Genomic DNA, 27,594 nt, shown 5'->3' on the forward strand with positions numbered 1-27,594 from the left:
TTAAGTCACTGACTCATGTCATCTTCAACCTCTCACTCTAATGGATCTTTTCCATCTACTTCCACTAATAATGATAGTATTCACTATGTGCTTGTTAGTGCCAAGCATTGTGCTAAGTATGGATTCGATGCAAGAGAATTAGATTCTTCCTCCACTACATAACCAGGATCCAACCCTTTTTCTCCACACCGTTTCAAGCCCTTACCCTTGCATCATTAGACTTTGGTATCATTTTCCTCACTGGTCTCTCTGACCTAAGCCTTCTCCCACTTTATTCTATCCCCAATGCTGCTATCTAGATTACCTTTCTAAAATGTCATTTGGCACATGCCTGTCTATTCCTTAAAAACCTCCAGTGGCAGAGATGTTCAGGTAAATTTATTTCCTTGGCTTCAAGTCTGGTCCCAAACTTTCTCTGATATTCTTGTAGATTGTAGACTCCTTATGAGCAGGAATCATGACTACTGACTCTATTCTGTTGTACCAAGCACTTGGTACAGTGCTCTGCACACAGAGAGTACTCAGTTAATATCATTGATATCTTGCAGCTCTTCAGCTTTCTTTCTCAAGATCAATTATACATCCCTCTCCCAGCTCTGATACCTTACTCATCTCATTCCTCCTTCCTAGAACTTCCTGCCTCAGTCTTGCCAGATCTTTAAAATCCTCCTAAATTCCCACTTTCCCCAAGAAGCCTTCCCCAATTAACATCCAACACCCCAACTTGAAAGAACCCAACGACTCTCCTTAGCAGCTAAGCCATCTTTAGAAGTTATATGGACAGTTGATTCAATTGTAGTCAATCATTTCATCACCTATTCCATCCAAGTTTACCCTTGCTTCATTCATTCAATCATAATTATTGAGCATCTACGCTGTGCAGAGCACTGTACTAAGTGCTTGGGAAAGTATAATACATGTCACTCTTTGAGAAAGCCTATCAGATCTCCCCTCTTGTGGACTCTGCACTTGGCTATGTACTCTTTAAGCACTTTAATATTCACCCCAGTCCCACATTACCTATATAAATATTGTTATACTCTATTATTTCCCCCATTCCTAGTCCATTTTCATGTCTGTCTTCCCCTTTAGGCAGTAAACTCCCAAACTGCTTAGTACACTGTTCTGGGCACAGTAAATGATGACTGATTTGTGTATTAATTGATTGAGCTGATATGGTCCTTTGCTGCCAAGTCGTCTCCGACCCATAGCGACGCCATGGACACAGTCTCCCAGAAAGCCCCACCTCCATCTGCAATCGTTCTGGTATTGTATCCATAGAGTTTTGATGGTAAAAATATGAAAGTGGTTTACCACTGCCTCCTTCCACATAGCACAGGGGAGTTTTGACTTGTAGCAGATTGCCTTCTACTTGCTAGCCATTGGCCAAGCTAGGAATGGAATGGGTAGGCTTCTGCTTGACTCTCCCTCCCATAGTCGAGACTGCTAGAGTCCTGGAAACTCTCCAAATGTGACTCTGAGAGGGGTAAGCTGATGTTACCTTCCTTCAAAAGTAGAGAAAAAACAAGTTCACTGGGTTTGGTTGTATCATGACTATAAAGGATGGCTTTATTTAAAGATTCTGCTTATAAATTACGTTTGGGACAATACATGAAAGGTCTAATGTGATATGGGTGGAACAGTGCTCTGCACATAGTAAGTGCTTAGTAAATACCAATAATTGATTGAACATTAAAACATGTTAAATAATAATAATGATGGCATTAATTAAGTGCTTACTATGTTCAAAGCACTGTTCTAAGTGCTGAGGAGGTTACAAAGTGATCAGGTTGTCCCACGTGGGGCTCACAGTCTTAATCCCCATTTTACAGATGAGGTAACTGAGGCACAGAGAAGTTAAGTGACATGCCCAAAGTCACACAGCTGACAATTGGCGGAGCCAGGATTTGAACCCATGACCTCTGACTCCAAAGCCTGTGCTCGTTCACTGAGCCATGCTAGATACCTGAGTTCCAAAGTGAAACATTAATACCGTGATAGAAAAGGTTTGACTATTCCCGTACTTTTCATTAGAGAAGCAATGTGGCATAGTGGATAGAGCAGAAGCCTGGGAGTCAGATGGTTATGGGTTCTAATCCCTGCCCGATTTGTCTGCAGTGTGACCTTCGGTATGTTACTGCATTTCTTCGTGAAGTTACCTCATCTGTAAAATGGGGATTAAGATTGTGAGCCCCAAGGGAGAATGAGGACTGAGTCCAACCCGATTTGTTTGTATGCACCCCAGTGCTTAGTACAGTGCCAACATAGTAAGCATTTAACATATAATCATAATAATAATAATTTGTGATCTTTAGTAGGAGGTTTCTAAGACTTTAGGTAATTCACCATAAGAATCCTTGGAAATTGAAATATCCCAACCCAGACTGTAACTAAATTCACTTTGTACTTGAGGATGAGGATGTACATTTGGTCTTTTGAGAGTAGCAACAGGCATCAGTGTTTTTTTTTTTTTCTGCAGTAACACACTGGAACTCAATTCTAGTACCTCTGGAAATTATAAGCAGTGTGGCTCAATGGAAAGAGCCCGGGCTTTGGAGTCAGAGGTCAGGGGTTCAAATCCCAGCTCCACCAATTGTCAGCTGTGTGACTCTGGGCAAGTCACTTCACTTCTCTGTGCCTCAGTTACCTCATCTGTAAAATGGGGATTAAGACTGTGAACCCCCCGTGGGACAATCTGATCACCCTGTAGCCTCCCCAGTGCTTAGAACAGTGCTCTGCACATAGTAAGCGCTTAATAAATGCCATTATTATTATTATTATTATATGCACATAGTAAGCAGTCAAACATCAACGTATAAAGATAGGAAGATCAAGCACCTAAGCTAAGAAATGGTAAGGGAGGATTTTTTTTTTTTAGGGCCTTTATGCTGCAGCCCACCACCAAACAGCCGTTCTAAGTTTTCTCTCTCCAGGTCCAACATTACTGATCTTTCAACTTCCCCTACAGGTCTCCTACAGACTGGTAGTTGACAGTTGCAGGATTTGTTTTGTAAATGAAAGCACTGGCCTTATGAATTCTCACATGATGATCAAAGTTTCTGTACTCCATCTGGAAAGCTGTGGCATGAATTAGTTCTTCATACAGGTGCTATTTTGTAGCAGGAAAAGATTAACAATACATGGGTGAGATTAGTATTTGTCAGATCCTCAGCCCACAGATTACATTTTTGACACTTTCCTGAAAGGCCATAACAATTCTAAGACTTGAAAAACCCAAGACACATAAGCTGAAAATTTCAGTGCTGGGCATTTTAAAGGTTCTGACAAACCATTATTGGATTTAAGATTTCTGTGGCCTTCTGATTAGCAGTGCTCAGATCCATAGACAAGAAAATGGCTACCCAATCATTTTGCTGACTCAATCAGTCTGCCACAAAGACAAGATTGGTACTTTGAAGATGGCTGCTGATTGTTAGAGCTGAATAGAATCCTTTAAAATGTAAGATACAGGTTTGTATAAGCCTGTTCACTATTTGTGATAGACTTGCTAAAAATGAAAGCTTCAGTTGCTAAAAAATAATGCAATTTCTGCATCTTAATGAAATTTTCATACTAAGCATCTGAAGATATTTGTTATCAAACATATATAATTGGAGATAATTGCTTGAACTAACTGGAAAGACACCAATTCATAGATCTGTAAAAATTATCCTGTTTATTAGCAAATCCCAGTACTAAAGAAAGACTGAACACATTACAGTGTTGAGGGAGATAAGGGAATATTATTATTGACTCTACTAAAAACCAGTTGTGAAAAGATTGATTGAAGAAGAAATATCATCAGTGGTATTTATTGAGCACTAAGTATACACATTGAATTGGGCAGACTCTAAAGGTCTGACATGATTATCCTGTTTCTTTATCAAACCCTAGTATAGTGTTTGGGTACTTAATAACATAATTATTCATCTTTTTGTTTCTTCATTGTGCCCAAGTCAAGAAAGGCAACAAAGCCAGAGAAAAGTGTTTGCTTTTTTAACATTAAATACAAAATGCTAGTATATAATTTCAGTAAAATGGAGAAAACAAAAGAGTTTGAGCACCAGATAATAAAACCAGTTCCAAACTTTGGGGGAAACACTGTGGCCTTAAAATAAAAGAGCACAGACATAGGAAGTCAGAGGACCTGGGTTCTAATTCCACCCTTGTCCCATGTCTGCTATGTGACTTTGGGCAAGTCACAACTTCTTATCTGCAAAACAAAACCCTTCTCAGACTGTAAATTCCTTGTGGGACAGGAACTGTGTCCAAGGTGATAAACATGTACCTACCCCAGTGCTTAAACAGTGCTTGGCACATAGTAAGGGCTTAACAAGTGCCATGATTGCTAATCATTAGTACTAAAAATATGAAAGGAGTTTGAAAAGTTGTGACTGAAAAGAATCTACCCAAGTCTTGAGGAATATAATAGATGTAGATATGAGCAAGCACTGTATATTCACAAAGCTATTGAATGTCCACAGTGTAGAGCACTGAATAGGTGCTAGAAGAAGGAGAGGGATGATCAGGACAAAATTAAAAAGCACTAAAATGACAAAAGGAAATGTTTTGGATTTTACAGACTCACTCAAGCTATTAAAACCAGGAGAAAATGACGGTTACTGACATAACAGTTCCTGCTCCTCCCAAGAACATTTTAAGGAAAGATAGGTTATCTATGATAGTCCACTGAAGGAAGGGAACTATTACTATCTATTTACCTATCTTTAAGCTATCCCTTGTTTATACATATGTGCATGTATATAAAGATATTACATTTGTACATCCAGTGAATTTTTAGCTTATTACCTTGTCTCTGGTAATTAATAAAAAATATAATGGAAATTAAAAAGTAAGTACTTATACATAAATCCTAATAAAAAGGAAAGACATTTTGATATGGCAAAAGGAGATTGTTCAAGTCTGAGTGTTGGGCTGCTTTTGAACCTTGGGATTAATGGATGCTAAAGAATGAAGCAGAAGTAATCCCAGAGAGAAGGAGCCAAGAAGAACCGGGGTTGTATTCTTCTAATGTGCTTTCTAGTATGGTCAGACTTTCAGAATCTCTCCCTTTCTACTCAAAACGTTTCCCAATAGATTGGAATGGGAGATGTTAATTAGTGAAAACTTGTAGCTGCTACTTGAAAGGGAGGATATTGAGAGTGTAGTTCTTTGTGAATTATCGGTGGAGGGAGTTTGCCTGGAATTTGGACATTAGCTACTGGAGCAGAAAAAGCACAGCCAGTACTATCAGCTATTATTGGTGCAGTGTGCCTTTCTGTGTGCCTGACTGAGCAACAGCAAATGATATTTGACAAGGTTCTCTCCCAAGGCTTTATAGCTCACTGGGTGCTGTAGGTTCAAGCAGAATCACTAGAATCTGTAATTCTTGGTGATGGCTAAAGCCACTCCCATTCTTTTATTTACTCCTCTTCCATTATCAAAGTAATCCTGTGACCTGGCAACGCCCTATAATCCTTGAAATATTTGCTTTAAATATTTGATAGAATTACAAGGTCCAAAAAAAAATGATGCTGCCAAAATACTTAGAATGAACAACCGGGAAAATTAGATAAATACCACAGTGAGGGTCCATTAAGGTACTTTCTTTTTTAAATTATTCTTTATTGCTAATTAAGCTCCATAAAATTTTTTATTTATGACAGTTAATCTACATTTTTGACAACCCTAATTATTCTCTGGCTTTCAGGCTATATAAAATTATAGTTTATAATTTTATTTATGTAGCATTTATGAAAGTAAGGAAAATGGGGAAGATAATAATAATGCTGGCATTTGTTAAGCGCTTACTATGTGCAAAGCACTGTTCTAAGTGCTTGGGGGATACAAGGTGATCAAGTTGTCCCACATGGGGCTCACAGTCTTAATCCCCATTTGACAGATGAGGTAACTGAGGCACAGAGAAGTTAAGTGGCTTGCCTAAGGTCACACAGCTGACAAGTGGCAGAGCAGGGATTTGAACCCATGACCTCTGACTCCCAAGCCCATGCTCTTTCCACTCAGCCACGCTGCTTCTCTGTAAATGTAGATGTAAAATGATCTTTTTTATGCACTAGTTGTAACAGTCCAAATGAATCCCTTACTTTAGTTTCAAGAAAGCTCTAAGGCTTTAATCATTGTTTTCTGTAATTATATATTTAATATTCATATCAGACAGATGATGATATTTCACCAAATTATAGACCCAACCTTTAGAGCTTTGTTTCTATGAAAACAGGAACAAATTGAGAAGATAGCCAGTAAATATTAATAATCATAATAATAGTGGCATTTTTTAAGCACTTGGTGTGTGCCAAGCACTGCATTAAGGATGGGGTTCAGGCCAGACACAGTATCTGTCCAACATGGACATCTCAGTCTAAGTAGGAGGGAGAAGAGATAATTATTACCCATTTTAGAGAGGAGGAGATCAGCTTTTATCATTAATTCATTTACTAATCATTTCCCAAGATGTGTTTCTTCATAAAATGCCCTGTCCACTATCTGGAAGTGGTAAGATAGAAAAACAATGGCTACAAATGGTAATGCTAAGAATAATACTTATTTTTATGTATCGTTTAGCTGATTTGTAAATAATGACAGATGCAATTTATGTCTTACTTTTAATAAAAATACAGACTGAAGTTTATCAATGGGTATCTGAAGAAGTAAACAGAGCAAGAATTTATTAAAAGCTCAGGAAAAAACACACATCCATCTTGAAATATTTATGTTTCAATGTTTGCTCTCTGTAAATTATTCCTGTAATGACTAACAATTGTGGGATAAGAGTAATCTCTGTGGTTAGTATTAGAATCCAGATAATAATTTGAGTTCCATCTTGGCAGGATTCAGAACTGAGTTATTATATTAATTATTGTACTTGTTAAGTGTTTTTACTATGTGCCAAGCACTGTTCTAAATGCTGGAGGAAATGCATGTTAATCACTTTGAACACAGTCCCTGTCCCATATGAGGCTCACAGTCTAAGTAGGAGGGAGGAGGATTTAATCCCCATTTTACAGATGAGGGAACTGAGGCACAGAGGAAGTAAGGTGACTTATCCAAGGTCACACAAGCAGTATGTGCTGAGCTGGGATTGGAACCAGGTCCTCTGACTTCCAGGTTGAGGCCCTTTCCACTAGACAGTGCTGCTTCTCTAATATAACCATAAATCAGGGCCAATTCCATACTGTGTTTAGGAGAATCAGGGGCACATATGGACCTAAAAATTACACCCTACATTCCACTAAGAATACTGAATAAAATCCCATCACCATAACTGGAGCTGCATGGTCTAATGAAAAGAACATGGGCCTGAAAGTCAAAAGACCTGGATTTCAATCCCAGCTGTGCCATCTATCTGCTGTATAAATTTGGGCAAGTCATTTAACTTCTCTGTGCCTCAGTTTCCTCATCTGTAAAATGGAGATCAAAGCTGTGAGCCTCATGAAGTATATGGATTGTGTCTGACCGGATTAGCTTGGATCAACCCCAGAGTTTAATACAGTGCCTCGCACATAGTAAGCACTTCACAAATTCCATTAAAAAAGCAAAAACAAGCAAAACCCACAAACAGGTAATAGAAACATAGCACCTGAAAGATTCTGGGTTTATTACAGATCATCCTCCTAGAAATCAGTAATTATCAGCCAGCTGTAAAGAATGAGGCCTGCTTAAGAGATCAATGTAAACTTGTGGGGTTTTTTATGGTATTTGTTAAGCACTTACTATGTGCCAGGCACTGTACTAAGCACTGGGGTAGATACAAGCAAATCACATTGGACACAGTCCATGTTCCACATGGGGCTGACCGTATTAATCCCCATTTTACAGATGAGGTAACCGAAGCACAGAGAAGTTCAGTGATGTTCCCAAAGCCACACAGCAAACAAGTGGCAGAGCTGGCATAGAGCTCAGGTCCTTCTGACTCCCAGGCCCATGCTCTATCCACTAGACAACACTGCTTCTGCTGTTTAAACTAAAATATCCACCAGTAATAAAAGTAATAATTGCAGTACTTATTCAGTGCTTCATCTGTGCCATGTGCTGGCATAGACACAGTCCAGTCAAGGCAGGTTAGGATAAGTGCTTGGATCAACATAGTAGCAGTTTGGATGGAGAGGATAAGGTGGATTTAAGCAGTGTTGTGAAGGTTGAACAACGGGATTTTGTGACAGATTGAATATTTGGGTTGAATGAGACAGATGAGTCATGGATAATGCCAAGGCTATATATAGGCCTGTGAGACAGGGAGGATGGTGGTTCTGTCTACAGTTATAGTAGTCATGGGGAGGACAGGGTTTGGGTGGCAAGATAGGAGTTCTAGTTTGGACGTATTAAATTTGAGGTGTTGACAGCATATCAAAGTAGAGATGTCCGGAAGGCAGCCTGCTGGCTGACCTCCCTTACCACCCTAGTCCAATCAATCAATAAGTTCATGGTATTTATTGAGTATTTACAATGTGCAGAGCGCAGCAATATATGAAGCACTTGAGGGAGTATAATAAAACAGAGCTGGTAGACATGTTCCCTTCCCATAATAAAAGCAATAGAGCATAAAGATATGTACAAAAGTGCTAATGGGGAGTGGGAATATTCAGTGGTTTAGTTGATAAAGTGCAAAAGTGGCAGTTGAGGAAGATGTAGGACAGGAAGATGAAAGGTTAATCAGGGAAGGCCTCCTAGAGGAGATGTGGTTTCAGAGGCAAAATCACTGGTACACATTTCTGGAAGTCATCATTCAAAAAGACCTTGTTTTGTATATATTGATCTGAACTGAGAAAAAGAGTTTCCAAATGAAATACCTTAGTGAAATAAGAGACTATTAATGAGAAGGACCATGTCCTAGTAGAGAGAACACAGAACTGGGAGTCAGAAGAAATTGGGTTCTAATCCTAGCTCCACCACTTGTCTGCTGTGTGACCTTGGGCAAGTCACTTAACTTCTCTTTGCTTCAGTTCCCTCATCTGTAAAATGGGGATTAAGAGTCACATGCGTCCAACCTGATTAAATTGTACCTATCCCAGTGCTTTGAACAGTGAGTGACACATAGTAAGTGCTTAAGAAATACCGTAAGAAATTAATAGCTTACACTGAGCATTGGGGAAACAAAAATGTTTCATAGTTTTAACAGATGAATGCAAAAATCAAGCACTCCATTTCAAAACCTTTTCACTTTGTTGTTTTGTAACCCCTGCAAAAAATTAACTGGAACACCTGTTTTCTTTGTAGAGAATGATTGCAATCAAAGGGCTTTGTCATATAACCTTGAAATTCAAATGGTTGTCAGGGACAGAAAATGCAGTTTTACCATAGGGATTATTCTTTAAGTTCTTGTTCTTAATATTAGAGGCTATACTGTTTCTTGGGTACATTTGGCCATTAAAACATTGGCCATATTGCACAGAAACAAACCAGAATGATCCTGACCTCTTGCCAGTGGAGGCATTTGTCATGATCCGTTGATGTATCAAGTGCCCTGGGGAATGAATAGTCTGCCTCTGAGTCAGATCTGATTAAAGAAGAACATGATCTTAAAATTGTCGCCTTGCCACATGTTATTTTAGAGCGTGTGAGCAGCACACTAAATAAATTGTCTGAAGAATAACTAGAACTGGTCCAATATATGCGTATTGATTTTTGTCCTTTGTCGCGGAACCAAAGCCAACTGAAGACAAATCAGGAAAGAACTACAAAAGGCACAACCAATGGAAATTTTCTACTTTGCCAGACCAAGCAGATGAGGTTTTGTTCTAAATAGCACGGCACACGCTTGGCATTGTCACAGTTGGATGTAATTGTCCTGGAAAGAAAGCTAGAGTAGCAGAGAAAAATTCTACCCAGGAGGTAACCTTTGTGTTCTAGCAAGACAACAAATATGTTTCTAATATGGAGAAAATATTCCTCCATTCAAATGAAACTATACTTCAGTAACAAGGAGACTATTGAAATACAATTCCAAATGGAAAGAAATCGAATGCATAAAGTATTTGTCTAAAGATTATAGTTTATTCAGTTTAATTAGAACTTTTAAGGCATGGTCACTTTAAGTAAATGGATGCTTTGTTAATTCCACAGAGAGAAATCACATTTTAAAATTTAAGACTTTACAGCTGGAGGGCAACTAGTTTAATGGAAGTGTCTTTTTAAGTGCAGCATATTGGAAATAATCATTCAGTCAAAAATTCTTTGAGGGAAATATGTGTTTTATGTATTAATGATTATAGCATCATCTGGGACCAAATTAGGTAAGAAATGAGTAGTGCTGTGTATTTTTAAAGATTTACCTGGATTGTCCTATTTACTTAGATTTTAGAAATGACCTGCATTTAAAAAATATTATTATTAGCAAGCAAAATGTTCTAAGTCTGGAATTCTTTATTATTATTTCTTAAAACACCCCTGGAACAGTTCCACATTTGAGTTTTGAATGTGATAGGTTAGGACTAAACTTCTCAGGAATATTTATTCTGGAGCTGGGGAGAAGTCTATTTGGGGATTTAAAAATAAAACCCTCCTTTTTTCTTGGGTTGTGTCTACAGAAGGAGATTGGTCTAGTGGAAAGAACACAGGTTTGGAAGTCAGGTGACTTGAATTCAAATCCCAACTCTACAGCTTACCCACTGGGCAACCTGCCGCAAATCACTTAACTACGCTATGCCTCAGTTTCCTCATCTATAAAAAGGGAATATATGTTCTCCCTCTCATTAGATTGTGAGCCCATGTGGGAGGGAACTGCCTGACCTGACTGTATTGTATCTGCCCAGAAGCTTCATGTACAGTGCTAAGTGCTTAGTACGGTGCTCTGCACACAGTAGGTGCTCAATAAATATGATTGAATGAGTATCATTATTATTCATTTCACCTCTCTTCCTGAGTAAATCAATCAGTCAATCAATGGTATTTATTGAATTCTTACTGTGTGCAAAGAACTGTACCAAACACTTGGGTTAGTAAAATACAGTGAATTTTGTAGACACAACCTTGCCCAGAAGGAACTTACAGTCTAGAGTGGGAGACAAATATTAAAACAAATTGCAGATAGAAGAAATGGCAGAGTATAAGGCCACAGCCTCTTTCACATTCAAATCAAAAAGGAATTGGATGCAATTGTCCTTCCTAAAGGATGATTAACATCATTATTCTATTATACTTTCCCTAGGACTTAGTAGAGTAGTCTGCACCTAGTAAGGGCTCAACAAATACCACTGATAGGGATATGTTTGTGCCATTAAGAATCAAATGATGTCAGGATTTCTTTCAAATAATCAGCTTTGTTCTGAGGAGAGATAGACTAAGTCTACTTAAGAATTTGGGTTTCTTAACATAGTCTATAACCCATCTGGTCTAGCTTGAGTCGGATTTTTTAATTGCAAAATTTACCAGTGGATATTTTCTTCCTCAACAACTTCCTACACTAACTAAGATGAAAAGTGTTTGAAGAAATTAATTCAAATCACAAGACTTTTTTTTCCTCACTTTGGTTTCATTTGTGCTATTCTTGGGCATGTATTAAAAGCTGTATACATCCCCCCCGTGCCCCTCCACTTATTTGTTGAGTAAATATTTTAACAGCTTTAAATATGCCTTCTATTTTGAATATCATAGATCCTTCATTCATTCATTCAGTCGTATTTATTGAGCGCTTACTATGTGCAGAGCACTGTACTAAGCGCTTGGGAAGTACAAGTTGGCAGCATGTAGAAACCGTCCCTACCCAACAGTGGGTTCACACCTATCATGTTTAAAACTGACTTTACTGTACTGTGGGCCCGTATACTCTGAGTTTATAATTTAATTTGAGATTTTATTTATGCTAATATTCAGGATTTCCTTTGCTTCTTAAGAATTCATGTATTGTATACTATGACCTGCACTTTGTTTTAAATTTGGGAAGTTCACTTACTGCAAAATTAACACTACTTTGAAGAAAAATATAAAAATGTTTAATGACTACAAGAAGGTATTTTGTCATCCTTTTAAATCTTTCTTTATAGTATTCCTGTGGCATAGATGGGGTGTTGCCGACTTGTACTTCCCAAGTGCTTAGTGTGCTCTGCACAAAGTAAGCGCTCAATAAATATGATTGAATGAATGAATTAAGCCTATTTGAATTGATGAAATTGGAGGAGATAAGAACTCTTCTTGTCATTTATCACAGACTGTATCATACAAGTGGTGAAGGAGGATACTCTATAGGATGGCAAATTCCCTGAATATTTCAGAAGATAATGACCCAAAAGTGACCAAACTTCTCTTTAAGATAAAAGAAAAAAGCAATGAAATGCTTTACATTTTTTCTATCTTTGATAGTTTTCCAGAAGCCTGCTCTTTGTTGATTAACTGTGCAAAATAACTACAACGTTTTAAAATCTTTTGGCACTACCAGCTGGAAAATCATTGATTCAAGTTTTAATTGTCCATGTAGTGGGAATGATAAGATAACACATTTTAAAGCAGCTTTCATTTTGATCTTTACAATCTGTTATATTGAATCTGGATGTTTTATTGAAAATATTTCTACAGACTTTCAATTTCTATGTATGTAGTAAAAGTCAGAATAGTTCTCAACAGTATTCATCATGTTGCGTTACTCAAACTGGATAAAACAGAAGCAGATTTAGACAGTGAAGAGGCAGACAGTAACAGTTTATGCCCATTTCAAGGGCAAACAACTTCTTTATTTCTTCCTTTAAGTTTAGCCTTGTGGAAAGATCGAAGGCCTGGGAGTCAGAGGACCTGGGTTCTGATCCCCGCTCCACAGCTTGCCTGCTGTGTGACCTTGGGAAAGTCACTTAACTTCTCTGTGCCTCAGTTTTCTCATCTGTCAGATGGGGGTTAAACCCTACTCACTCCTACTGTGAGCCCCACCTGGGGTGGGGACTATGTCCACTCTGATTATCTTGTACCTACCCGAATGATTAGTGCAGTACAAAGTACTTAGTAAGCACTTAACAAGTATTATCATCATTATTATTATTGTTAAGGTTTCTTTCATGATTGGACAAAACAGTAGATGGGGCCACTTTCAAGCACTGAGCCACTTCCTGACCAGTGTTCCGTTAAAGTAATTTTGCTACACTGAGCTCATGCCACATGATGTGATGATGTCACACAGATTGTTTTGTGGAAGAGCATTAAACCACCACTGTGTAACTGCTAACCCACTGAAACAACATCCCCAATTTTGATCCACTGTCAAATCACTGGAGTTCAATACACAAATAGTATATTCTCTGTTAGTAGAAAATCATTTTCACTTATCTCTCTATTGTCAGTCATGATTTGTACATTGAATATGTAGTAATTCCATGGAAAAAAAGTTAAGAAAACATTTGTAGAGGCTTTGAAATTGCATGTACTTTACTGAAGAGGAAAACTCTCAGTTTTTAGGTTGTTATAAAATGAGTTTAAATCTGTTAGAATGGGTTGCCAATCTAGGGTATGGCCAAGGGAAATTAGAACGCCATGAGTCATGAAGACCCAGTTCCCAAATCTACCTCTCCATATTGACAGGAAGATGAGGAGCATCCACACATGCCTCGGCCTCAGAGAGCCGTGAGCCAAAAACCTGGGGTGCTATCCCCTGCTTCCCTCCCTATTGCTCCCCTCCAAAACAGAAACACACACACACACGCACCCCCCACCCCCCCCCCGTCTGTCTGTCCGTCCGTCCATTCATCTCCTTTCCAACCTGCCTTGCCCCATCTTGGTGAGAAAGTCAGAATCAGCTGCCACTTGCCAGCACCTCAACAGGCTGTTGGAAAGCCAAAGCAATATCGGTCACTGCAGCTAAGGCTTTCAGGCACTGAGCCACGAGAACCTGAAACTCTCCTCTTCTAGTAACAGTGCCCTAAAGCTTTCATTTAATTATGTATTTATCCCTCACCTGGTATTTCTGCACTTTTATTGTTTCACTGTCTCCTTATTCATCTGTGGTCAGTTTCCTTTCATTCATTCACTCAATCTTATTTATTGAGCGCTTACTGTGTGCAGAGCACTGTACTAAGTACTTGGGAAGTACAAGTTGGCAACATATAGAGACGATCCCTACCCAACAGTGGGCTCACAGTCTAGGAGTGGGAGACAGACAACAAAACAAAACATATTAACAAAATAAAATAAATAGAATAAATATATACAAGTAAAATAAATAAATAGAGTAATAAATATGTACAAACATATATACATATATACAGGTGCTGTGGGGAGGGGAAGGAGGTAAGGCAGGAGGATGGGGAGGGGGAGAAGTACAGGGCTAAGCTCTTAGTACAGTGCTAAGCACTTAGTACAGTGCTCTGCACACAGTAAGCGCTCAATAAATATGATTGATTGAGAAGGGGAAGAGGAAGGAGGAGGCTCAGTCAGGGATGGCCTCCTGGAGGAGGTGAGCTCTCAGTAGGGCTTTGAAGGGAGGAAGAGAGCTAGCTTGGCAGATGTGCGGCGGGAGGGCATTCCAGGCCAGGGGGAGGACGTTGGCCGGGGGTCGACGGCGGGACAAGAGAGAACGAGGCATAGTGAGGAGGTTAGCAGCAGAGGAGTGGAGGGTGTGGGCTGAGCTGTAGAAGGAGAGAAGGGAGGTGAGGTAGGAGGGGGCAAGGTGATGGAGAGCCTTGAAGCCGAGAGTGAGGAGTTTTTGCCTGATGCATAGGTTATTCTTAAATTGTGAGACGTCTGGAGTTCAGGGGCCTCATCTAATTCTCACTCCCATATTCTTCCCGAGTGCCTAGTACTGTACACTGTAAGCCCTTAATAAATACGATTACTAATATTGTAATTACTCTGTTCAGTTGTCCATATGTTCATGTTTAGTTTGTTTTGGTTGGTTACTGAAATGCTCAGTCATCATGATCAACAGTATTAGAGCAGTCCTTGGCACATAGTAAGCACTTAACAAGTACCATAATTATTATTATTGAGCATTTCCTATATGCAGACCCCAAGATATCATCTATAGTGTACATGGAAACCTTCCTTTCTGATCCATGTACAGGGATGAAATCTTAGAATATTTAGGTAGTAATTGTAGTAATTAGTAGTAATGGTAGTAGTATTTATTAAATACCCACTTAATGCAGTGTACTGTATCAGTGCCAGGGGAAGTAAAAAATAGTGAAGTGACATGTTCCCTGCCTACAGAAGCCTTGTACCTAAGAAGAGAGACAAGCATAAAAATATTTACAATTAGAAATGTCAAATAAGGCAGGTTTTTTTTCATTAGTATTAAGGTGAGTAAAATTCCTTCACATCTCAGGGTAGCACCTGGAGAGTTTCCAGTACTCTACCAGGCTCGACTATGGAAGGAAGAGTCAAGCAGAGGCATATCCATTCCATTCCTGGCTTGGGCAGTGCCTAGCAATCTGCAACAAGTCAAACCTCACCTATTCTGAGCAGCAGCATAGGAAAGAGTCAAGGGCGGAGACTCAGGTTTACTGTGCGGAAGGAGGCAATGGTAATGGTCCTCTGTATTTTTACCAGAAAATCTCTATGGATACACTACCAGAATGATTGTAGATGGAGTTGGGGTGTTTTGGGAGAGATGTGTCCATGGCATTGCTACGGGTCGGACACAACTCGATAGCATAATACAACAACAAAATTCCTTAATGTTAGACTGTAAGTCTCTGGGCTGTAAGCACATTATGGGTAAGGAATGTGTCTCCAATTCTCCTTTATTGTACTCGTCCAGGTGCTTGGTACAGTGCTCTGCACACAGTAAGTACTCAATACAATTAATTGTCTACCATTGATTGAGTTGGCTGCAGAGTTGCTATGGCTCAGGGTGATGGGATATTTGGGAGGGAAAAGCATGTGGTTGGAGGAAATGAGATTTTAGGAAGAATTTGAATATAAGAGAGTTGTAGCCTGTCTCAAGTGGGGAGGAGACTGTCTAAGAGAGGGGCACAGTGTAAGGAAGGAAAAGGAGACAGGATTGTTGAGAAGGAGGTACAGCTAGTAGGTTGGCGTGAGAGGAGTCAAGATGGTGAAGTTGGGAATAATGGGAAGAGAGAGTAGGTAGGTAAAATGGAGCCAGAAGATAGGATTTTTTGTTTGAAAAGCTCCTTGAAGGCAGGGACCATCACTTTTACATTAATTATGTTACCTGAGTTCCTAGTTCAGTGCAATGCCCATTGTGTAGTAAGAACTGTCAATCAATTAATCAATCCATGGTATTTATTAAGCATTTACTCTGTGCAGAGTCCTTTTTATGTGCTTGGGAGAGTACAGTAGAGTAGATAGACAGATCTCTTACCTCAAGGAGCTTACATTCCAGCAGGGGAGACAGATAATGAAATAAATTACAGGTAGGCAAAGCATCCAAGGATAAGTGCCTTTTCATAAGTGCTGTGGCGATGTGGGTGAAAAAAATATTTCACAAAGTGGCAGGAATTTGCTCAGGAAAATTGGAGTTGGCAACACAAACCGGTACCTAGGCCAGGTTTATGGTCTGGGAATTTAAAGTAGCCAGCGATGAGTAGCTATCTTAAATCTCCACAGTCTCAACAACACCCAGGGGAACTATTGATGTGGCACTTCAAAAGCTGAGTTTTATCAGAATTTTTGTCGAGGATCAGCGGTGTGCCTCCAACCTCAGTGGAATTTTCTATCAACCCAAAGTCACTGCAGTATTACGATACATTATTTTACTCTAAAGATTGCAAAACCATTTTTACTTTTAAAATATCTCAGCCAGTACTACAACAACAAAATTTTCATGGACTATAAAAACATCAAGACCACTCATATCAACTTAGCTTGCTGTTTTCTTTTAGTTTTTAACCTAACTCTGAAATGAGGCAAGGGCACATAAAGATCTATATGAATTATGTTCGCTGGAGGAATGTCTTGCGTCTGCCAAATGAAAAGCGACTGACCTATATGTGCTTCCATCTGAAGTATTTTTATCTGATTTGCTTGCAGACCCCTTATTAGAAAGGTTATTTAATATTAACTCTGTTTCTAGAGTCCTGAATACCCCGATGAAATTGTGAAGCACTCAGACTCCAATCTGTTGCCTATAAATATTTCCTGCTAGCAGCATGAAAGGACCCTTCTAGCATAATAGCTGAGGGAGATTATTTTCTTTTCTCTTTAAATGACACCCATGCTGTGGTGGCATTTTAAAGATCCATATGAGAAGAGCTATTATTTCACAAGCCTTTTTTTAACCTTCTCACTCTTTTCCATTTACTTTGTATCCCAGGTTTAAAGGTTCTGCTCATCAAAGTTTGCCCCTAACATCAGATTCCCTCACAAGTATTTAAGATAATAAAGGTAGCAGATACAGGTCTTATGACAAATATCACTCTTCCAAGGGAGGAATGAGTCTGAATTGATTTTTTTTGGTTAAATATTTCTTGTGGATTAAATGAGAAAAAGGGAAAATAAATATGGGTAATATGTCTAATAAAATTTAGCACTTCAGAATTATTGGAAATGTGGGGTGACAATGAGTAACTTTAAATTTTCCTTTTTAATGATCACGTATTGGAAATCTCTATAAAATATTTCATGTTTATCCTAAATACTTCTGCTAAACACATTTCACTACTTATTGAAAGCAAATCTGGATATTCCAACCAACTGTTGTTTATGCTCACTGCCTCCACTTCCTCTCCTCTGATTCTCTCCTTCACCTCCTGAAATCTGGATTCCAGTCCCCTCCACTCCATGAAAACAGTCCTCTCCAAGATCACCAATGACCTCCTTCTTACTAAATTCAATGGCTTCTACTCCATCCTAATCCTCCTCGATCTCTCAGCTGCCTACGACACAGCGGACCATCCCCTTTTCCTGGAAGCATTATCTAGCCTTTACTTCACTGACACTGTCCTCTTCTGGTTCTCCTCCCATCTCTCTAGACTGTAAGCTTGTTGTGGGTGGGGAATGTTTTTGTTTATTGTTATACTGTGCTCTCCCTACCGCTTAGTACAGTTCTCTGCACACAGTAAGTGCTCAATAAATATGACTGATTTATTGATTGACTGTCTGCTCTCTTCAGTCTTTATCCCAGTTCCTCATTTGTCTTCCACTCCTAATGGTGGGAATCCCTCACGACTCATTTCTGGGTCTTCTTGATGATGATGATAATAATAATAATAATAATAATAATAATAATAATGTTGATGGTCTTTGTTAAGTGCTGACTATGAGCAAAGCACTATTCTGAGCACTGGGGGTGATACAAGGTGATCAGGTTGTCCCACGTGGAGCTCATAGTCTTAATCCCCATTTTACAGGTGAGGTAACTGGCACAGAAAAGTCAAGTGACTTGCCCAAAGTCACACAGCTGATAAATGGCAGAGCCGGGATTAGAACTCACGACCTCTGACTCCCAAGCCTGGGCTCTTTCTACTAAGCCATGCTACTTCTCTGAATGCTGCTTCTTCTAGTCTCCATCTACACCCACTGCCTTGGAGAACTCATTTTCTCCCATGGCTTTGACTTCCAACTCTATGTTGATGATTCCCAAAACAACCTCTCCAGTCCCTTCGTCTCTCATGCTCCAAAGATGCACACTTCCTCCAGCCTTCAAGACATCTCTGCTTCAGGACATCTCTACATCTAATCTTCCCAAACCCAAACCTTATCTTCTCCCAAACTTTCTCATCACTATAAACAATACCACGATCCTCATGTCTCACAAGCCTGTTACATTGGCATTTTCCTCAACTCATCTATCTCCTTCAGTGTGCATATTAGTCTGTCGCTTCTACCTTCACAACAGCTCTAGAATCCCATTCCGTTTCATTCAAGTTGTTACCATGCTGATCCAAGCATTTATCATACCCCACTATGACTCCTGGATCAGCCTCCTCACTGATCTCCAAGCCTCCTGTCTTTCCCTTCTCCAGTACATACCTCACTCAGCTGCCCAAATCATTTTTCTATTCAGTCCATATCCCCAATCCTCAAAAGCCTCAAACGGTTGGCCATCTGTCTCCACATCAAACAGAAACCCCTTACCATTGACTTTAAGGTACACAATCAGCTCTCCCCTGACCTCACTAATCTCTTATTATACATATTCCATTCCACACACTTTGCTCCTCCACTGCCAGCCCTCTCACTCTTTCTCAATCTCATCTGTCTGGCCAAATGACTGACACCTTACCCATTTCCTCCCTCTGACCTAGAATTCCCTCACACTCCATATCCATCAGACCATCACTCTTCCCATCTTCAGAGTGCTACTAAAACCATATCTCTTCTAAGATTTTTTTTTCCTTAAATAGCCATCATTTCCCCACCCTATCCCCCCATTTACCCTGTGTCTACTAAGCACTTCACCGTGCAACTCTTAAGTAATTTGATGGTCACCTTTCAGCCCCACAGCATTTATATTCATATCCTTATGCTTTGCAATTTCCCCTATCTGTAGTTCATTGTAATGGTATTGTACTCTCCCAAGTGCTTACTACAATAATCTGATTTCAGTAAGCAGTCTCATAACCAACTTCTCCAACCTCTGGCCTGGAACGCCCTCCCACCTCATGTCTGGCAGATAATTATTTCTCCCCCTTCAAAAGCTTATTGAAGGCACATCTCCTCCAAGAGGCCTTCCCTGACTAATTTTTCTTTTCCTTTTTTTCAGCTCCCTTCTGCATCACCCTGACTCGCTACCTTTATTCATCCCATCTCCCAGCCCCATAACATGTATGTTGCCTTGTCTTATGCTATCTAGTCATCTTCAACCCATATTGTACCTATTTGTAATTTATTTATTTATATTAATGCTATCTCCCATGCTCTAAGCCGTAAACTCCTTGTGCACAGGCAGGGAATGTGTCTCTTTATTGTTGTGAGGCACTCTCCCAAGCACTTGGTACAGTGCTGTGCACACAGTAAGCACTCAATAAATACAATTGACAGACTGAATACAAACTACTGATTCAAGAACATGAATCACTTATATTTATAGGTGCACGTTCACATGCACCCGAGTAGCATTAATATATACCGAGATCCCACAAGATACATACACTTTGTTGAGCACATACTCCAAGCACACAGTTCACAGATGTAGCACACACACACACACACACACACGCACACACACACAAACAATTTGCATATGTATTGAGTTGACTCCCACTCCAATTCCTCTTGCCCTCTGCTCTCAGAATGCCTTCTCTCACACCCCAAACCAACTCCCAACAACTTTCTGCCACCAGCTCTTTTCCCTTCCACATGTCTGACATTTTGTTTTTTTGTTTTCCTATGTTAAGTACTTACTACATGCCAGGCATTGTACTAAGAACTGGGATAGATTCAAGATAATCTGTGGACACAGTCCATGTCCCACATGGGACTCAGAGTCTTAATCTCCATTTTACAGATAAGGTAAATGAATTTCCCAAGGTCTCACAGGAGCCAAGTGGCAAACCCGGGATTAGAACTCACATCCTCTTACTCCCAGGCATGTGCACCTTCCACTAGGCCACAATGCTTTTGATCTTCAGTTTTCAACCAAATTATATTTTTTTGTTTGCCGCTCTTGAGTTCATCAGGCTTGGCCACCTCAAATAGATTTTAGCTGATCAATATATTTGCAATATATGTTCTTTTATAAAATAATAACTGTAATAATAATTGTGTTATTTGTTATGTGCTTACTATGTGCCTGGCACTGTACTAAATGCTGGGATGGATACAAACAAAGTGGGTGGGACACAATCCCTGTCCCACGTGGAGCTCACAGTCTCAATCCCCATTTTACAGATGAGGTAACTGAGGCACAGAGCAGTGAAGTGACTCACCCAAGGCCACAAAGTAGACAAGTAGTGGAATGAGAATTAGAACCCATGACCTTGTGACTCCAAAGCCTGTGCTTTATCCACTACATCATTAGAGAAGCAGTGTAGCTCAGTGGAATGAGCACAGGCTTGGGGGTCAGAGGATGTGGGTAATAATCCCGGGTCTGCTGTGTGACCTTGGGCAAGTCACTTAACTTCTCTGTGCCTCAGTTACCTCATCTGTAAAATGGGGATTAAGACTGTAAGCCCCACGTGGGGCAACCTGATTATCTTGTATCTACCCCAGTGATTAGAACAGTGATTGGCACATAGTAAGCATTTAACAAATGCTATAATAATTATTATTATTGATCTTGCTTATAAAGGGTAACATTCCTCCTTTTGAATTGAATGAACATGTAAAGTAAGAAAATGCCCAACACACTGTCTTATTTCAAATGTGAATGATAAGTATCCTCCATCTCCCCAACCCCACTCAACCCTCTCATTTTACTTGCCTCTATTACTCTGCTATATGCTGGAAGTGGAAAGTATTGACAGAAATAGCTGGGCCCTAGGAACGTCATGCAAGTCAATCATCATCATCATCAATCGTATTTATTGAGCGCTTACTATGTGCAGAGCACTGTACTAAGCGCTTGGGAAGTACAAATTGGCAACATATAGTCAATGTGTAAAGCAATTGCCTACCTAACTCCCAAAGAACAATATTCCAGAAGGATTGGTGAACATGTCTCTCAGCTTCATGGTCTTTTTATAACTGTCTCAAGCTGGGCCTGGGGTCAAAAGAGTTGTTCCCAAAGTTGAATCTGTCATCGTGCCTCCTATACACACCCAGTTTATCTCCACTGTTTGTTTAATCGCGGCATTGCTGTGTTGAACTTATTTCTCACAACTGAGGTCCTACAAAGTAATCCACCACATAGGTTACAGAATTACAGTGGGCTCCATTAATTCACCCATTCTCCATCTGTTTTAGACTCCTAGGACAAATGTGAGGGGTCTTGGAGGGTTAGAGAGACATGACACATTGTCCCACTCTTCGTGTTTGGGCAAGCCCAGTGTGTTGTTCCCTGTGCACAGTTATCACTGAGGTTGCTTGGACTCCAAACCTTTACCACAACAACCATTGTGAGTGGAACCCCACCTCCCAGAGAGGAGCTTGGGTTCTTCTTAGGCCTCCGTGGCCTAACTCTTTAACACCTAGAATTCATTTGGGCTTGAGCCAGACCCTGTCAATATAGATCTCTACTCCAGTCTTCCTCTTGTTCCTCTTTTAAAGCCTTTCTATTGAACCAATCTGGGAAATACCTACTTATTATTTTATGGGTAGGATTGAATCCTCCTACAATTAAAAAAATGGCTTGTAGAGATGTTGGTTCTTATTCCTCTGTAAATATGTTTTATTTGAGATTTGAAGCAGCATGGTGGAGTGGATAGAGCACGGGCCTGGGAGTCAGAAGACATGGTTTCTAATCCCAGCTCCGCCATTTCTCTTCTGTGTGACCTTGGGTGATCACTTTGTTGCTCTGTGCCTCAGTTACCTCATCAGCAATACTAGCGATTGAGTCTGTGAGCCCCGTATGGAACAGGGACTGTACAGCGTCCAACCTGATTTGCTTGCATCTACCCCAGCACTTAGTTATAAAAATAATTATTATTGTATTTGTTAAGCACTTACTACGTGCCAGGCCCTGTACTAAACACTGGGCTGGATACCCATAAATCGGATTGGACACAGTCCCTGTCCCATGTAGGGCTCACAGTATCACTCCCCATTTTACAGATGAGGTAACTGAGGCACAGAGAAGTCAAGTGACTTACTTGAAGTCAGAGAGCAGACAAGTCGCAGAGCCAGGATTAGAACCCATGACCATCTGTCTCCCAGGCCCAGGCTCTGTCCACAGTGTCGGTGACAGTGTCAGTACACACTGTCCACAGTAGTACAATGCCTGGCACATAGTAAGCACTTTACTAATGCCATAATTATTATTATCATAATTAGATCCTGTCAAATCAACAAGTTAGAGAGAATCATTTTCTTTCAGGGAAAATTAGGGTTTACAATTCCCAATTTGACCCAGATCTGTGCTCCCCTCCTTTCCCCATACCATGAACCCACTAATCATATTCCTTCACCTGACTTTATTTTCCTTATTTCACTCTTGGTTAGTGGGGTTTGAGCCGGCCCTCTGATCTGTTCTCCTCAGCATCGTTTCTGCACCAGGTGTTCCTAGTTAGGTTCATTACAACCCAAACTCTCTGGAAGTTAGTTTCAGCTGCGGGAGCCGAGTTTACATGGAGAGATGATGAATATCGGTTTCCATAGCAACAGCTACTGACTTTTTTTTTTACTACTAGAAAAGTCCTGTTGAGGAGACTCGAAATCCTAATCTCTCACTGTTACAGATGCAGTGTCACATTTCACAAATAGGTTCATTCATTTAGCATATTAACTGAATTCCAGTGGACTTACAATGCTCCCTTTACTTCCTCATCTCCAATTTTAATTTGATAGCCTATGCTTCCTTTTTTTTTCCTCCAGTTCCCTTTTAGCCCATTTTACAAAATTAATGTTCCAGGTAAATGGAATAAATGTTAGGAACTGGCATTATTTGTGATTAGGCTGACACACTTTGTTTTTTGGCAAAGCAGGACATCTTCCTAAACTTACATTCTTCTGCCTTCCATTTTGGTGATCATTAGAGAGCTGGGATGGGAGCAGGAATGGGTGAGGGGAATCTGGGGAAACTGGATTGAAAGGGTCAAAATTCATTCATTCATTCATTCAATTGTATTTATTGAGCGCTTACTGTTTGCAGAGCACTGTACTAAGCGCTTGGGAAGTACAAGTTGGCAACATATAGAGATGGTCCCTACTCAATAACGGGCTCACAGTCTAGAAGGGGAAGACAGACAACAAAACAAAACATGTAGACAGGTGTCAAAATCGTCAGAATACCAAACTGGAACTGAGGAGTCACCCAGTACTGTGTGGAGAGCACTTTGCTAAGCACTTGGGAGGGGATAGTACATTAATGTTAGTAAACAGAATCCCTGCCCTCAAGAAGCTTACAAACTAGTGGAGCACTAATCTCAGCATTTATAGTGAAGGTTATTCAAGGATAGTTAGGCAGGGCAGTCCCAATCCCAGAACATTTATTTTTTTTTCTGAAATAGCCTGGGACAACCTACAAATATCTGAGACTGTCCTGGCTGAACTGGGGTGTATAGTCAGTCTAGCTGTGATGCATAGAAAATTAAGAAAATGTTCTGTAGGAAATTCAAATGATTCTTCAGTGTTCTGGAGGTGGTTTTAAAGTGGGGAAGAAAATGCAGGCTTTTTCTGAATTACTGCAGAGGCTCACCAACATATCTGTATTCACCAACATATCAAGCAATGGCTCAAGAAATTCTGAAAAAGTCACTTATCATCTAAACCATTTGAGGCCTATTGTTATATAGTTACATAAGGACTTGACATAAGAATTTGTTCTGTTTTATTTTGGTACATATACTCATATTCATACAATGCTTTGCACAAAATAGACACTAAATACATATGATATAGAATGAATGCTTTGCACCTATATCAGATAAATGGTTCACTTCATTATTGCTCAAAGTGAATTACTGAAATGCAGTTGATTCTTATTGAGAAGCAGTGTGGCATAGTGGATAGAACACAGGTCTGGGAATAGGAAAGACCTGGGTTCTGATCCCGGCTCCACCACTTATCTGCTGCGTGACCTTGGGCAAGTCACTTGTCTGCGCCTCTGTTACTTCATTTGCAAAATGGGGATTAAGACTGTATGCCCCATGTGGGACATGGACTATGTCCAACCTGATTATCTGTATCTATTCCAGTGCTTGGTAAAGTGCCTGGCACATAGTAAGCACTTAAATTACCTGCCCCCCACAAAAAAATTCTCCCTCTTCTAAACAAATTCCTCAAAAATAAGGCATAGTAAAAATATTTTAGGTTTCATACTAGCATTATAAATGCTACAAATTTTTCTCCAAGTAGTCTTTTCTTTACATCTGGGGTAAAGACAATGAATATGAGGAGACAATCACATCTTACCAGTGATCATGCTACAAAAAAGTTTGGCGTTCTCTATAGAACTGTAGGGAATGCATACTTTTAGGTCATTCTCCCTCAAATGACAGAGTTGATTGAAGACAGAGTACCCATCGATGAGTTTCTCAAGCTATAACTATTAGGACCAAAAAATGCAACTCAGAGGGTTAAATTAGATTTGTTACTCCTTGCAACTGAACTCCCTTCGGTAGTTGGAGTGAGCTTCTACAGCAGATGGAAAAAATAGAGCATGAGGCACACAGCAATTTTTCATAGTTATTACAGGTGACATCTAAACTGGCAGAATGCCGGCAAAGGAAGGGCAAATAAATTAAACAAATAAAAGAGCTTCTTTAGACCCAGTTGAAAACACCAGCAGAAATTCAGGGAGATCGAAATGAACCTGAGTAGGGTAGCTTTATTATGGCTCCGTAGACATATTGCAGTGCCAAATAAGTCCCTTAGAATAATGAGGAGTTTATTTATTTGCTCTGTGAGTCTAAAATGAAGAACAATAGTTCAGATAGCCGTGAATCTAGCCATGAGTCTGGCAGACAGTTAAGTGGCCAAGGGAAAGAAAGAAAAAACAAGGCAATGTGTTTCTTCCAATAACTGGTAGGAACTGTTTTCTTTTACTCATTTTCATCATAAATCAATCAATCAATTATACTTATTGAGCCATTATGGGTGAAGAGCATCATCATCAATAGCATTTATTAAGAGCTTACTATGTGCAGAGCACTGCAGTAAGGTTTTGGGAGAGTATGGTATAAAAATACTATAATAATTATTATTATTGGGGAAGCAGCATGGCATAGTAGATAGAGCACAGGCCTGGGAGTCAAAAGGTCATGGGTTCTAATCCCAGCTCCACCATCTGTCTGCTATGTGACCTTGGGCAAGTCACTTCACTCCTCTGGGCCTGTTACCTCATTTGTAAAATGGGAATTGAAACTGTGAGCCCCACGTGGAACAGTGACTGTGTCCATCTCGATTTGCTTGTATCCACGCAGTGGATTCTCCATTAATAACATTATTATTATTATTAATAATAATAATAATAATAAACCAGAGTTGATAGTCAGGTTCCCTGTTCACAAGGAGCTTACAGTCTAGAGGGGGAGACAGACAAAAAAAATTACAGATATGTACATAAATGCTGGAGTCTGAGGGTGTGGTGGATATCTAATGTTTAAAATGTTGAGAACAAAATGCAAGGGTGATGCAGAAGTAAAAAAGAGTAGGGGAAATTAGGGTCTGGTCATCCATCTTTGTTGAACAAACACTGAGAAGTGCTACCAAAGAATGTGTGTGTGGAAGCTACAGCATGGTATTACCATCCACCTCATCCACCCACTCTGACTTTCCAGATTGCAAAGGGACAATGACTTTTCACTTTTTTCATTTTCAGAAAATTCACTGAAAAAATGTGGTGTTGACCATATCACTCGAGAGAGATCTGAAAATCACACCTTTATGTGTTGCCCCAATGCAACTGGGACCTGTGATCACTAACAATGGTTAGGAAATAATGAGGATCATGATACAATTAAAGAGGAGAGTGAAATCAGTCACCTACCATTAAGCTATGCTCATTTAAACATGACTTCACAACTTGAGCATTGACAAAATGGGTTGAAAAAACCCTTTTCAATCAATAATATTCACTGAGCTCTTCAGTGTGCAGAGAACAGTTCTAAACACTTGAGAATATAAAATCTCTCAATAGCAGTGACCTAGTGGATAGAGCACAGACCTGGGAGTCAGAAGGACCCAGGTTCTAATCCTGGCTCTACCACTTGTCTGCTGTGTGGCCTTGGGCAAGTCACTTAACTTCTCTGGGCCTCAGTTACCTCATCTATAAAATGGGGATTAAGATTGTGAGCCCAATGTGGTGCAGAGACTGTGTCCAACCAAATTACCTTATATCTACCCCAGCAGTTAGTATAATGCCTGGCACATAAATGCTTAACCCATGCCACAGTCCATGACATTTGGACATTTGGGATTCCCTTCATTCTCAGACTCACAGCACTTATGTACATATCTTTAAATTATGTTATAAATTATTAATTTATATTAATGTCTGTCTTTCACCCTAGACTGTAAGCTCATTTTGGGCAGGGAATGTGTCTACTGACTATATTATATTGTACTCTCCCAAGAACTTAGTACAGTGCTTGACAAATAGTAAGTGCTCAGTAAGTACCATTGATAATGATGGTTTCAGTGAAGTCAAGGTGAGACAATACTTCTAGAAGTAGTGGGTAATCTTCAGGGTCAAAGGCAGCAACAAAAGATGTACTTCAAAATTTGGTAGTTTCAGATTTGATCAGGGATTGCAATTCCAGTCTGTTCAAATGACTGGAATTTTCCTTTTCCTCTCTCATTCTTATTTGCAACTTCCCACTCTAAGAATTTGATGCAGAGCACTGTACTCAATAAGCACACGATAAATAATGTTTCTACTAATACTCTCTTCACTGGTCCTTCCCTAAAACATCATTCCTTCTCTCTCTGGATAATTACTGGAACTGCAGCTGAAATTGCAGTTTTAAGGAAGGTCCAATAACAGGGAAATTGTATGGTTACTAATATCATTTTAATGATATTTAGTTAGCATCTAATCCATGCAGAACATTAGATTAGGTGCTGGGATAAGGTACCGAAAGAAAAATATCCCGTCACCAAGGAGTACATTATCTAATATAAAAACCAATACCGGGGGCCGTAAGGACTACCATTCACATACAA

At 39.7% G+C, this 27,594-nt stretch overlaps 1 protein-coding gene and 1 non-coding gene across 3 annotated transcripts in view; one reads left to right on the forward strand and one right to left on the reverse strand.

The window, feature by feature from the left end:
• SYT1 (synaptotagmin 1) overlaps positions 1 to 27,594 on the forward strand; it is a 675,618-nt gene that overhangs the window by 317,328 nt on the left and 330,696 nt on the right. The gene's annotated exons all lie outside the window — the stretch shown is intronic.
• LOC119937394 lies at positions 1,350 to 1,487 on the reverse strand. Its single transcript, XR_005454066.1, has one exon. It is a non-coding gene; the product is annotated as a small nucleolar RNA SNORA7 (small nucleolar RNA).

This window comes from Tachyglossus aculeatus, chromosome 14 (genome assembly GCF_015852505.1).
Source record: "Tachyglossus aculeatus isolate mTacAcu1 chromosome 14, mTacAcu1.pri, whole genome shotgun sequence".
In the NCBI taxonomy this organism is placed as follows: domain Eukaryota; kingdom Metazoa; phylum Chordata; class Mammalia; order Monotremata; family Tachyglossidae; genus Tachyglossus; species Tachyglossus aculeatus.